The sequence below is a fragment of the Argiope bruennichi genome, chromosome 3, assembly GCF_947563725.1.
Source record: "Argiope bruennichi chromosome 3, qqArgBrue1.1, whole genome shotgun sequence".
Classification (NCBI taxonomy): Eukaryota; Metazoa; Arthropoda; class Arachnida; order Araneae; family Araneidae; genus Argiope; species Argiope bruennichi.
Genome location: NC_079153.1, coordinates 49,541,020 through 49,554,513, shown reverse-complemented (window position 1 = coordinate 49,554,513; position 13,494 = coordinate 49,541,020). Strand labels below are relative to the sequence as shown.

Sequence of the window (13,494 nt, the reverse complement as noted above, 5' to 3'; positions counted from 1 at the left end):
GAGCACTGCAGAGTAAATATTCACGGGTGAGATTCGCTGTATGCTTGGAGTCATTGTCTTGTTGAAAAGCGAATGATGTTCCCAAGCCAAGATTCTGGGCACTGATTTTTAAGTTATGGCGCAAAATGTCAATGTATGTACGTCCTGTCATAATACCATCAATAAAATACAGGTTGCCAACTACATTAGCTGCCATTCAGCCCCAAACTAAGACGCTGCCTCCACCATGTTTTACAGTAGCAGTTTAATGTTACTCTTCCAATTCAGTATTTGGCCTCCTCCACACATATCGCCGTCCATCACTGCCGAAAATGTTAAACTTTGATTCGTCGGAAAAAATAACTGTGTTCCAAAACTCTTCGGATAAATCAACTTGGGATTTTGCGAAATCTAACCTCTTTCTCCTATTTATTTGCGAGATGAATGGTTCCTTTCTAGCTGCCTTTCCATAATAACGTCCCTCGTGTAAAACATTCCGCACAGTCTGTACGCTGAAAATCCTTTGCGAAGTGAAAGCAACATCTCTAGTTATCTGGGGTGCCCTTGTTTTAGGGTTTTTCTTAACCTTGTTAATAATGGCACGTTTTTCTCTTGTAGAAAATATTCGAGGTCGTCCACTTCTAGTCTTATTTTCCGTTGATCCTGTTTCCTTGAACTTTTTTACAACACTTCTGACAGTAAATAAACTTATATTCAACTACACTCTTATAGCACGATAAGTTAAACCTTCATTTCTGAGCCTAATAATCATGTTTTTAACACTAACGTCCAACTCCTTTGATTTCGAAGTCATTTTACTGCAGTAATCTCAAAATAATGCATAGACACTTTTGGAGTAGTTTTGCAGACCTTATACCTGTAGAGTTTCTTATCAGTCGAAACACGTGACTTCAATGTAACAAAATTTGCATAGCAGTTAAAACTTTGCCAATATTTTTTTGACATGCAAATTTTCGATTTTGAAAGAAAAAATCGTAGAAAATTCAAATTAAAATAAAAGTTTTACTATTTTTATATATCTAAGATGTCTCGTATTTAATTACGACAGCTAAAATTGCATAACATTTTATGTATTTGTCAATATGAATAAATTAAGTCAATTGCCAATACTTTTTTTACCCAATGTATAGTGCATTATAGTATAGTTACAATTATAATTCTGCGCCAAATTCCAGTTTTTCTCAGTGGTAAAAAATCATCCAAATGCATATTCGATTGTCTGAGACTTGTAACAAATATTAATTTCCAAAAAGAAAAAAAATCCGCTAAAGATAGAAAATAGCCTCAGTAGACATTTTCGTAACGATTATTTTCCAGTGGCTAATAACACATTAGAGCGTTTATTAAAGACTTTACGAGAAAATATCGGAGTGATATTCCCGCTAGTTAGAATTCTGTCTTTGAATAAATACACCAACTCGAAAATGCTTTGAACTAGACAAATGAAATTTGCTATCGCAACTAACATCAAATTTTTAGATTTATTTCAAATTTTAAATGAAATCCATTCAATCGAAGTCTCTGTCCGAGTATTCGCGTGCAAGTAAATAAGATATTTTAAAATCTTTAAGAGATAAATAAATAAAATTTGTTGTACAAAGTTAGCATTTAAAATATAGTAGACGCGCATCAAATTTGAAAAAAATCTAGCAAGGGGGTTGACGTTTGTATTTTCACATGCATACAAGCGCAACAACTCACAAATGCAACGACTGGATAGGTGGAAGTGGTGCACAATTTCAGCTTAAACCATTCTGAGTCCAAAAACACATTTTTGGAATAATGTCTGTGTGAGAACATGCATCTACTAAGGTAAGCGAAAAAGTATAGGAAATTTTTCAATTTCTCTTTCCAGGGTTTGGTAACACTGCAAGAGTCTAGCGCTGAATGAATGTTGTCGGAAACAATTCTATTGAACTGTAACTTTTATTTTTGCATTAGTCGTTGGAGTGTAGCAGATTGTTAATCAGGGCAGCTCCATTGTCGATCTGCACAAAGGAGGAAATGAGGGCAATGATCCGCTTCTTGTTTTCGAACGAATAATTTTCGTCACATGCCAGCATAGTATGGTGCCAGCTGTTTATCGCAAAGAAAGATCTACGAATGGATAATGGAAGAACTTCTTTATGTGACAAAAAAAAAAAATCGTACAAGCCATCGATGTCAACCACTGAAGATAATTTGGAAGTCGTTGAGAGTATAACGATGGAAAAGAGACGAAACAAAATGGACGAAATCCCCAATACTTTACAATACAGCGTATTGCATCTAATTGGTATTGACAGGCTAATATTTCGGTTTGGTTTGGTTTGGTTATATTAACGTCCCGTTTGAAGCAACACTAGGGCTATTTTGGGACGGACCTCGTCATTTTGAACCGCGGTCAGATGACGAGGACGACACCTGAGCTGGCACCCCCCTCTCCACACCACACCACACCACACCAGCGGGAGGACGTTTGGTCATGACGGATTTAACGTGCAACAGACCCCCTTAAACGACGGTTCTTCGGTGGAATCGGGTCACGAACCTAAAACCCTCCGGTTCCGAAGCCGAGACCTTACCACCAGACCACCGCGGCCCAGGCTAATATTTCGGAAAGTGTGCTCAAAGTGGGTCTGCTCAACGGACTGCCAAAACAATAAAGGAGCTGGGATTTAGAGTGCTGGAACATCTACCATACAGTCCAAACCAGGCTTCAAGCGATATTCATATGTTTGGACCAATGAAGAAAGCTTTAAGGGAAGAAATTTTGAAGAAGTCATACATGTGATGCAAAATTGGTTACAGATACACAATCGAAAAACTCTTCCGACTGAATAAAAAAAATTGTGAAACGTTTGGAAAAGTACGTTGCAGTCCAGGGTGGTTATATAGAGAAATAATGTATGTTTCAGTTTTCTATCAAATTCAGTTTTCTATTTAGAATAAATGCACCTTTTCTCAAATGTCTCTTTACTTTTTGACTTTACCTCATAAAAATGCCTTAAGGGTGACGGAAAAAAATTTGTACGTAGTATTTATAAGTAGTAGATTTATTTATCAAATTTGGACAAAACCCAGATTTAGAGGATGCCCGCCTGTCCACCTATAAGCGAAAAGAACTAAAAATATTAAAAGGCAAGATCAATGTCATTTGTTTCTCAGGTTTATTGTCTTATTTTTTTAATTAAATTCGTCAAGGGATTGACTGTATATAGGTTAGCACTTTCATCTTTTGTATAAATGCGACAATTCAAAAACGCAATGAATTGAATAAATAAAATTCTGTATATGATCTTGTTACCATAATTATAGATCTATGCTAAATTTTGATTTCCAATCAGTCAAAAAAAAAAAAAAAAAATGCATGTCTTTTTTTTTATTGTTTTATAAATCACAAACTGACTACTCTAACCCGCCTGAAGGCCCATAGAAAAACTTGAATGAACGGACAGCCGCAACGGCAACACTGGCGGGAACTGAAGTTGAATCCTAAGGACCATCACCGACCTCGATACAACTTTTCCCTAAGGAAGAACGTTCCGTCATCGATGGGAGGAGCCAGATTTCTATCTTTTCGTGTACCTACAAGGGTGGCGAGAACCAACCACCAAGCTGGAAGCTTGTCATCCTCAATTACGATGTGCCGCCCCGTGGGATTTACTATTTTATAAAGCAAAAAACTCACAAATATAACTGAAAATAAAAACATGGTCACTTGCGGCTATCATAGTTTCCGTCCAAAGCTCATAATTTTACGCAAAAGAAGGAAAGAGGGGGGGGGGTAGTCAATTTCTTTATATGGGATTATGCGAAAAAAAACTGGAGAAGATAGCCCAACATTGATTTTATTAAATAACTGATTTAATGGGAGTTAAAATATATCATGAATGTGATTAGAATAATAATATATTTAAAGATATTTCTAAATGCTTCATTATATTACTTTTTTATTTCGATTAAAGACTAATATCTAACATTTAATTCATACATAAAAATGTATTTACAAAATATTTATTATTCCAAAATAACAAAGAACAGCTGTACATTGACCTGAATGTTTGAAAAGAAATCCATAAAATGTTGAAAGTATATTTACAGATAACATTTCTGAGCCTAAATTTCTGAAACAGCTTTTTCGTGCATATGGCAAATAAAAGGGCAAAATTTATTTATTTTAACAGAAAAAGACGTTAGTATAGGTTTTCTAGAAGAACTATTCTCAGAATTCAGCGATCCGGCTGAAAAGCTCACACAATCGATTCGAACTTGAACAAGCGGCAGGATATCCAGTGTTCACAAGAAATATCTACACAGAAAAAAAAATCTATCGTCTGCCTGAGTCAATGTTGTTTTCCTCGAAAAGAACTTTAGAAATCCCAGAAATTGATTTTGGGAAAATGTTTTCCTGAGTATAAGATGTCACGCGTTTCGAACGTCATAAGTGCAAACCTCCCTTAGCATGCAATGGTATCAGATAAATGCACTAAAATAGCTTGAGACGTTTGACAAATGCATGCTACACAAATATGACATGAATCTATTTATTTACGGAAGAGGAGACTGTTCATATTTAATAAAAATGTGAATGATTTTTAATGCCAGTATTCTCCGAATCACAGGGCACATTAACATAATCCTCTGTTACAGAGAAAAACAATTAAAATAAAGAGCAAGTAATAAATTACACTCTTAATAAGACAGGGTGGCCATAAAGCATGTTTTCTTATTCGAAGACAACTTCAGTTAAAACTAGCAAATGAAATGGAACAAAATTTCATATGTAGATCGTGGCACGTATGGGTAATAGAATGCCAATAAAAAGCTCCTACAGAAGAGGTTTTGGCGCTGTCAGAATCGAAAACAGATTAATCTCTAATAGTAATAAAGATAAATGTGTATTTGGGACTGTATTTGTGTGTTGGGAAAGTGCAGCCCAGATAGCGTCATTTGACACACATATATATACTTTAGAGAATTGATTTAAAAAAAATTTAGTTTAAAAAATTGAACAATAATTAAGCCAGACTTGGCGTTTTTCCGCAATAACATCTGAAAAATATTATGTTTAAAAAATATCTTTTCAATAATTCCTTTTTTTGTGGCATAATTTAAATTTTTTAAAATTAAAAAATCTTTCAAGCATATTTTAGAAGAATGCATCTAACTGCCGATGTGGTACTCAAATCGTTTTTGTTGCTACTACTATTATTCCACCATGACTTAAAAGTTTAAATTAAAATCCGGTTTATTTTTCCATTTTTTTAACAAGTTTTAGTATAAGACAAGCTTTTAATAAGATTACATTTTTTTTTCATTCTTACAATTAAAATTTATTCTTAGAATAAATGAATGTTAATTTTTTTGAAGTGTTGACACTTTTAAACACTTCTGAATTTTCTGTGATCTATTTGGATGTATAGAAATATATATATAAAAAAAAAAAATAGGGAAATGCGTAACTAAGTGAACAATACAGCGTAAAGCTTTAAAATATTATGAGATACATTTATCAAAATTTGAAGCTGAAAGATATTTATATAAGGTAGCCATTATTACTTAACATAATGTGTTTAATTTGTGAACCAAATGGTATTGAAGGACTCTTGGTGTTATTATTAACATGCAGAAAGTGAATCATGCAAAATTTTATTAATGTTCATTCAATAAAAAAAATTCCCATACAAAAAATGTGATATAATATAAAATTTACAGAAAATAATTTGTTTTTATTTAAAATTAAATTTTCCTAGATCACGTTCAGTATGTATTCTTTTCTGAAAATACGATATTGCAACCGACATGCGGCATTTGATATTTGTGAAACGCCAATTTGGATATTTGTAATAATTTCTGGCATTGCATTGTCTCTGACATTGTCTCAAGTTTGTCTTTTCTTTGAAATCAGACTTTTTTGAATTTTTTAATCATACAATTAGCGTCGCAGTAGATATTAGATCTTTATATAGGTATGAAATTTCTAAATTTTTTAACAGCTTGACAGTATTATATTCCCAAGTGCATAGAAAATTAAATTAATGTTGGATGTATATGAAGGACGGATAAAAAATAATCAATGAATTGCTTATTGAATTTTAGTTTTCATCCTTCTTCAAAGGGAATCAGTGGTGATGCTGAACAGGAAATTTAGATTATGTTATCAAATTTTATCACTTTTGTGGCAATCATTTCACTCTATTTTCATAGTCTGTGTTTGAAATTTGGCTCCATTTAATTCAATAATTTTAGTTGTAGATGTATCCAAATAGAGGACATTATTTTATGGCAATTATTTAGATTCTACGATTTCAAAAGAACTGAAAAATCTGACAAATGACTTTGTTTTATATAAAGCAAATTCAGAGAGATTAAATTGAAGCGCTAGAATTTTAAATATAATCAAATCTAGTTTTTGATTATATTTAATTAAAGCCGAAATAAGCAAATCTATGGATATTAAATAAAAATTTCGGAAACACACCGCTATAGAAATTAAAAAGGAATTCCAAAAGTACAGAAAAGTTTTTTTAGCAGGTAAAGTGATTTTTTGATATATTGTTCAATAAAGGAAGTTGCACAAATTTCCGAACAGGGTTTACAGTTATGAATAATAGTCACAGCATTAGGAGGATATTTTAGCTAGTCATCTCACACTTTGACATGACACTAAAAAGACGATATATGATGAGGTTCAACTATTTTTGAGTCTTATTAGAAACAGATCCTTGACTGATCACTCTCAAATTTAGAAGCCTAGTCTTTGCTTTAAACAGAAACGATATATTTTTTTTATGAACAAAAAGTTAACATATTGAATAAATTTGATTAAAAAATACCAATTTGACTGCTACTTAAACATTTCATTCTTGATATATGCACATTAAAAGGAGCCTTACATGCGTTAAAGTAATTAGTATTATTTATGGGCCATTTTCTTATTAAAATAAAAGAAATAGAAAATAAGAAGGAATAGTAGTTTGAAACAAAAAATTAACTTTAAACCATTATTTTTGAATTTTCCCCCCCAATTTTAACCCTTTTCAGCCAAAATGATTGGGATGAGGATGACCCAAGACTATAGGACTGTTTAATAACCAGACTTTGGAATCGTTTACTAACCATTTAATATAGGCCAAATAGATGCTATTTTAAGTAGCGGCAAAAATCGTTAGAGAAACATTCAATTTTTGCTTAGAAGGACTGCCATTGAAATTTTGCATATTGACATTTTTGGCAAAAAAGATACATAATCTAGCGACTACATTGCAGTGCGTATAAGTAATTTAATTTTGAACCCTGTAATTTTCCTTTGGCAAAATGAATCAAATAATCGAATATACTCTTATATTTACTACATTATAATTCTTTTTGTTACATGAAAGAATATCGATTTCAAAACAACTTTTAATGCTCAAAGGCAAATAAAATAAAAACAATGAATTAATGTACAGAATTTATACAAATATTGACTTTTGATATTTATATTCTTAGGAAGCTAAAAAGAAATTTATATTGAATGCCAGTGGTATTATAATGTTTACATATTTCCCATTAAGACTTGGATGCGGTTTTATTTGTTAGATTATATTTTAAAAATAAGCTTTGATTACATAGTGTTCAGATAAATAGTTCCAAGTTTGGTAATTTTCATCTGTTCTAAAATGCTTCTAGTATTTACCAGATAAATAAAGATTGAATTGGCTCGAAATCACTCAAAAGATTAAAGCCGGAATAAAAAAAAAAAAAAAAAAAAAGGAGATAGGCTCCTGGCAATTGAATTCGGAAAAAAAAAACAACCTCCAAAGGTTTTTTTTTCTTTTTTTCCCCGCGAGATTTGGAAGAGATGGTAATATATAAATTTTAGACAGTTGTTTGATCAAATGATATTTTTATTATTCTTGTCATGGCTTCAAAACGTCATTGAATCAACATAAATTGCCGCTAATAATAAATAATCATATTTCCTGAAACGCTTTGATGTAATCAATGTAAAGAGGAATGAAATTTTATTTTCAGAATACTTAAATATATGAATTCGGAAAAAAAGAATCCTCCAAAGTTTTTTTTTCTTTTTTTTCCCGCGAGATTCCTAAGAGATGGTAATATATAAATTTTAGACAGTTGTTTGATCAAATGATATTTTTATTATTCTTGTCGTGGCTTCAAAACGTCATTGAATCAACATAAATTGCCACTAATAATAAATAATCATATTTCCTGAAACGCTTTGATGTAATCAATGTAAAGAGGAATGAAATTTTATTTTCAGAATACTTAAATATATGAATTCGGAAAAAAAGAATCCTCCAAAGTTTTTTTTTCTTTTTTTTCCCGCGAGATTTCTAAGAGATGGTAATATATAAATTTTAGACAGTTGTTTGATCAAATGATATTTTTATTATTCTTGTCGTGGCTTCAAAACGTCATTGAATCAACATAAATTGCCACTAATAATAAATAATCATATTTCCTGAAACGCTTTGATGTAATCAATGTAAAGAGGAATGAAATTTTATTTTCAGAATACTTAAATATATGAATTCGGAAAAAAAGAATCCTCCAAAGTTTTTTTTTCTTTTTTTTCCCGCGAGATTCCTAAGAGATGGTAATATATAAATTTTAGACAGTTGTTTGATCAAATTATATTTTTATTATTCTTGTCGTGGCTTCAAAACGTCATTGAATCAACATAAATTGCCACTAATAATAAATAATCATATTTCCTGAAACGCTTTGATGTAATCAATGTAAAGAGGAATGAAATTTTATTTTCAGAATACTTAAATATATGAATTCGGAAAAAAAGAATCCTCCAAAGTTTTTTTTTCTTTTTTTTCCCGCGAGATTTCTAAGAGATGGTAATATATAAATTTTAGACAGTTGTTTGATCAAATGATATTTTTATTATTCTTGTCGTGGCTTCAAAACGTCATTGAATCAACATAAATTGCCACTAATAATAAATAATCATATTTCCTGAAACGCTTTGATGTAATCAATGTAAAGAGGAATGAAATTTTATTTTCAGAATACTTAAATATATGAATTCGGAAAAAAAGAATCCTCCAAAGTTTTTTTTTCTTTTTTTCCCCGCGAGATTTGGAAGAGATGGTAATAGATAAATTTTAGACAATTGTTTGATCAAATGATATTTTTATTATTCTTGTCATGGCTTTAAAACGTCATTGAATCAACATAAATTGCCGCTAATAATAAATAATCATATTTCCTGAAACGCTTTGATGTAATCAATGTAAAGAGGAATGAAATTTTATTTTCATAATAATTAAATATAAAATGCATAGAATCAGATAATCTGGATTTGAAAATAAAATTTAATTTTGCTGACAGATATCACACCGAAATAGTAAAGATAAGGGCATTTTAAAATTAGAAATATTAAATATAAAAAGCAAAACTTCATATCACAAAAGAATCAAACTGCTCGATTTGATATTTACGATTTTCATTCCCCCCCCCCAAAAAAAAAACGAAGAAAACAAAATTATAAACAAAGGGGAAAAAAAGCATTTACATAAATATACAATTTTTTCACTATTTTAAAATATTTTTTATTCTTTTTATGTTAATATCATTGATATCACTTCAACAATGATTTTAAACGCGATGTTGAAAAAAAAATCAAAATGCCTACCTCTAGAGCTTTTTCTTTATTAAAATTCCTTCAATTATATTTCTCTATTGGAGAGAAATATCATACTTCAGATATTTAAATGGATTCAGTATATTTACTTCGATATCTAAGATGCCATACAAATGCCGTTTCTTTTACAGTATCAAACATACGAAGCAAAACAATGCATTTTGCCCCTCCCGCCAATACAAACGCAGTTAAATATTTTAGACATAAAATACTCATTAAATCATACATAAAATCATGCATTAAATCATCAATATAACAAAATAGCATTTTACAAATTTATACAAATTAATATTCCTATTATTTTATAGTTCAAATAGTTTTAGATAAATCTATATTACTTGTCCCTGCGAAAGTTCTTCTCGCCTTTAGGCATGTAAGATCACGAGGTTCAAATTTAATTGCATTCTTCTAAGCGTTTTTATAGTTTGGATTCAAAATAGCACAAGATACTTTAATATACCGTTATGAGATTTTCATGTCATTCTACAGTATTTAAAATATGGAACAACAACCTGGCGATATCATATAATATCTTGTGCCGATAGGGATATCTTTGGTTCAAAAACTGAATAATAGAAAGGTTTTTCTTAAGAAGGGATAGGTATAAAAAGGAAACAAGAGAAATTTTCGAGGAAATTAGAAAATTTTCAATTTTTTATTATGTGCCAACAAGATAAACTATTGTGCCCAAGTGACCGATCTTGCTCTGGCTTGAATGATTCGAAACCCGATTTCATTAAAGATCTATCTTGTAGGAGAGCCAGGTACACTGAACATTTGCCATCATGGGCAAAACGTCTTGCTGAATTCTAGAGAAGAACGTGCCTGCTTAGATACCATTCTCTCATTTGATTGGGTTCAAAATTATAAAATTGTATTCGAAATAGTCCTTGTGTTTTTTTCGAGTAAAACATTAGTTTAGTAAAAAAAAAAAAAAAAAAAAAAAAAAAAAACTAGGACTCCACAAAGAGCACATTAAAATAAGAATAGATGAGTAAAAATATGGAGTCCAAAACTCAGATATACAAATGAGATTTTTAACTATTATGGCCTGATTTTTGCGTCGATGCCGGAGGAATCCAGGCTAAAAATACAGTTTTATAGAAAATAATCAGTTAGACTGGTCTAGTGAACAAAATCCATCAGAGCCAAATTTTCTCATGTTGGTGTGACGCGAAAGTTTGGAGAGTAGAGGGTGATGCCAGTTCAGCCGTCATCGTCGTCACCCATCCACAGTTCAAAATTGCGAAATACCTTCGTGCTGTGCAAAAAAAGCGCCTTTTCAAAAGAATTTGATTCAAAATAATTCAAAGAACGTTTTAGGAGAATTTCGAAAGACTTAAAAAATAGTTTTTACAATGTGATGACAGAAAAAAAAAAAAAAAAAAGAAAAAAAATTTAATTAAAATTCGGGAATTAAAAAATAGTTTAAAATTGCAGTTGCTGAATGAGTCATCTAGTAGCTTTATCTAATCATAAATTTAGAGGCAAGTCTGATTTGATCCTTCAACTGACGTTGAATCGTAGCTGAAGTTTATCTGAAATCAATATTTAATTATCTTTTACAGAATATAGGTGGAATAAATTGAAGTTTGATTTGAGTTTTATCCATCTTATAAACAGAAAGGGAATCTTTGGAAAAATGATTCATTTATGATTATAGTTTTAAAATGATGATGTTTTTTTTGGCTTGCATATTATATGTAAATTTTGTTAATGGAAATAGCTACTACGTATTGAATACCGTCCCACGCCTCCGTGTCTGTAACCACTAAGGCTGCTAAACAGTTGAATGGATGTTTAAACTTCATAAACATATTTCACACGCGCACAGGGTAATTTGCACACTATTTAACAAGCGAAAAAACTAGTTTATTTTGTTCCACATGATGCAGTTAATTATTTCATGGTTTTGAGTACCACAGAAAATGCAACATTTCCATTATAACAATTGGAATACAAGATAACATCAATAATGAAATATTTTCTACTAATATTTTGTAAAATTTTAGAACTTTTTTAAATTTTCAGTTAAAGCTTAAATCTCAGGTGTAGAATATTTAGTGTCAATATATTGGGGATTATATGATTTTTGTCAAATTTTTCTTGCTTAGATTGAAAGATATATGTTTGAAATGAATAATTAGGGAAGCATAGGATTTATCAATTATTTTAATGAAGTAATTTCTTTAAAATGCGTGTATTGTTTAGGATCCTGAAAATGCAAATCATCTTCATTATTATGCTTCTAAATTCTTCATTAATTCATCTTCATTAATATGCTTCTTCATTAAAATGCAAATAATCTTCATTATTATGCTTCTAAATTCTTCATTAATTCATCTTCATTATTATGCTTATAAATTCTTCATTAATTCCTCTTTATTATTATGCTTCTTCATTAAAATGCAAATAATCTTCATTATTATGCTTCTAAATTCTTCATTATTATGCTTCTAAATTCTTCATTATTATGCTTCATTAGAAGCATAATTCTTCATTAATTCATCTTCATAATAATGCTTCTTCATTAAAATGTAAATAATCCATTATTATGCTTCTAAATTCTTCATTAATTCATCTTCATTATTATGCTTCTTCATTAAAATGCAAACAATCTTAATTATTATGCTTCTAAATTCTTCATTAATTCATCTTCATTATTATGCTTCTTCATTAAAATGCAAATAATCTTCATTATTATGCTTCTAAATTCTTCATTATTATGCTTCTAAATTCTTCATTATTATGCTTCTTCATTAAAATGTAAATAATCTTAATTATTATGCTTCTAAATTCTTCATTAATTCATCTTCATTATTATGCTTCTTCATTAAAATGCAAATAATCTTCATTATTATGCTTCTAAATTCTTCATTATTATGCTTCTTCATTAAAATGTAAATAATCTTTATTATTATGCTTCTGCAATAATAATGAAGAATGTGGATGCGTATGTTGACGTTACATAAAGTAAAGCAGTTGACCTAGAGTTAGAAAACATGGCACAAATATATTATATAGAATAAAGCTGTGAAGCTCTACGAAATGTTTTTGAAATCTTAATTGATTAAAAACTAAGCGAGATTTTGATATCCTTCCATTTTAATTTTGGAAATATTATTGCACAAAACTGATTTTTATGCCATTTTAAATTATAAAGAAACACTGTCTTTTAATAATATCAATTTAATTACATTAAAAATTTTTGCTGAATGTTGAAATGTTTTTAGAAATAGTTTTGTGTAATTTTAACGAATATGAAATTGATAAAATTGTCCTCACCACCCTAAAAATATGTTAAATTGCACCAAAAATATGTTAAAAGATTCTACCAACGGAACATCTCTTTTATGAGGATGAAAAGCAGCCATTTTAATTTTCCTTCGTTTCATTTTAAGAAATGAAGATTATCTAACGATTCAGCTCGTGTTGAATGCTCACACAATCCGTTAATGGGCATACAAGCTAATGTTACACAAGCAGCGTGGTAAAATAGTACATACATTTATAGGAAGAAGAGTCCGTTTTCAAGACCTGAGTCTAAATTTATGATGCTCAGTTTATCATTCCAGGACAAATGGCGAGAAAGGATGCATCAGTGCATCAGAACCAAGACATTTTCCTGAAATCCTGGTCAAAACTAATTCAACCGTAGGAAATGCATTGTAAAATTATTTATAAATACTACCTGCCTTTGATATTGACAACTTGTTCTACGATGTCATTGATTGTGATTAATTTCTAGTAAATCCTTTATACATAACTTTATTCTCATGAATTCACGGAATAGTATTTTTAATCTATCAATACTGAAAAGACCAAATGTTCGTTCAATGAAATTACGG

At 30.2% G+C, this 13,494-nt stretch overlaps 1 long non-coding RNA gene across 1 annotated transcript in view; it reads right to left on the bottom strand.

Moving 5' to 3' along the window:
- Window positions 1-9,745, bottom strand: part of LOC129963795 (uncharacterized) — a 51,160-nt gene extending 41,415 nt beyond the window's left edge. The window contains exon 1 of the long non-coding RNA XR_008784018.1: window positions 9,638-9,745. This is a non-coding gene — a long non-coding RNA (uncharacterized LOC129963795). The remainder of the gene's footprint in view (window positions 1-9,637) is intronic.
- Between the last annotated feature and the right edge of the window lie 3,749 nt (window positions 9,746-13,494).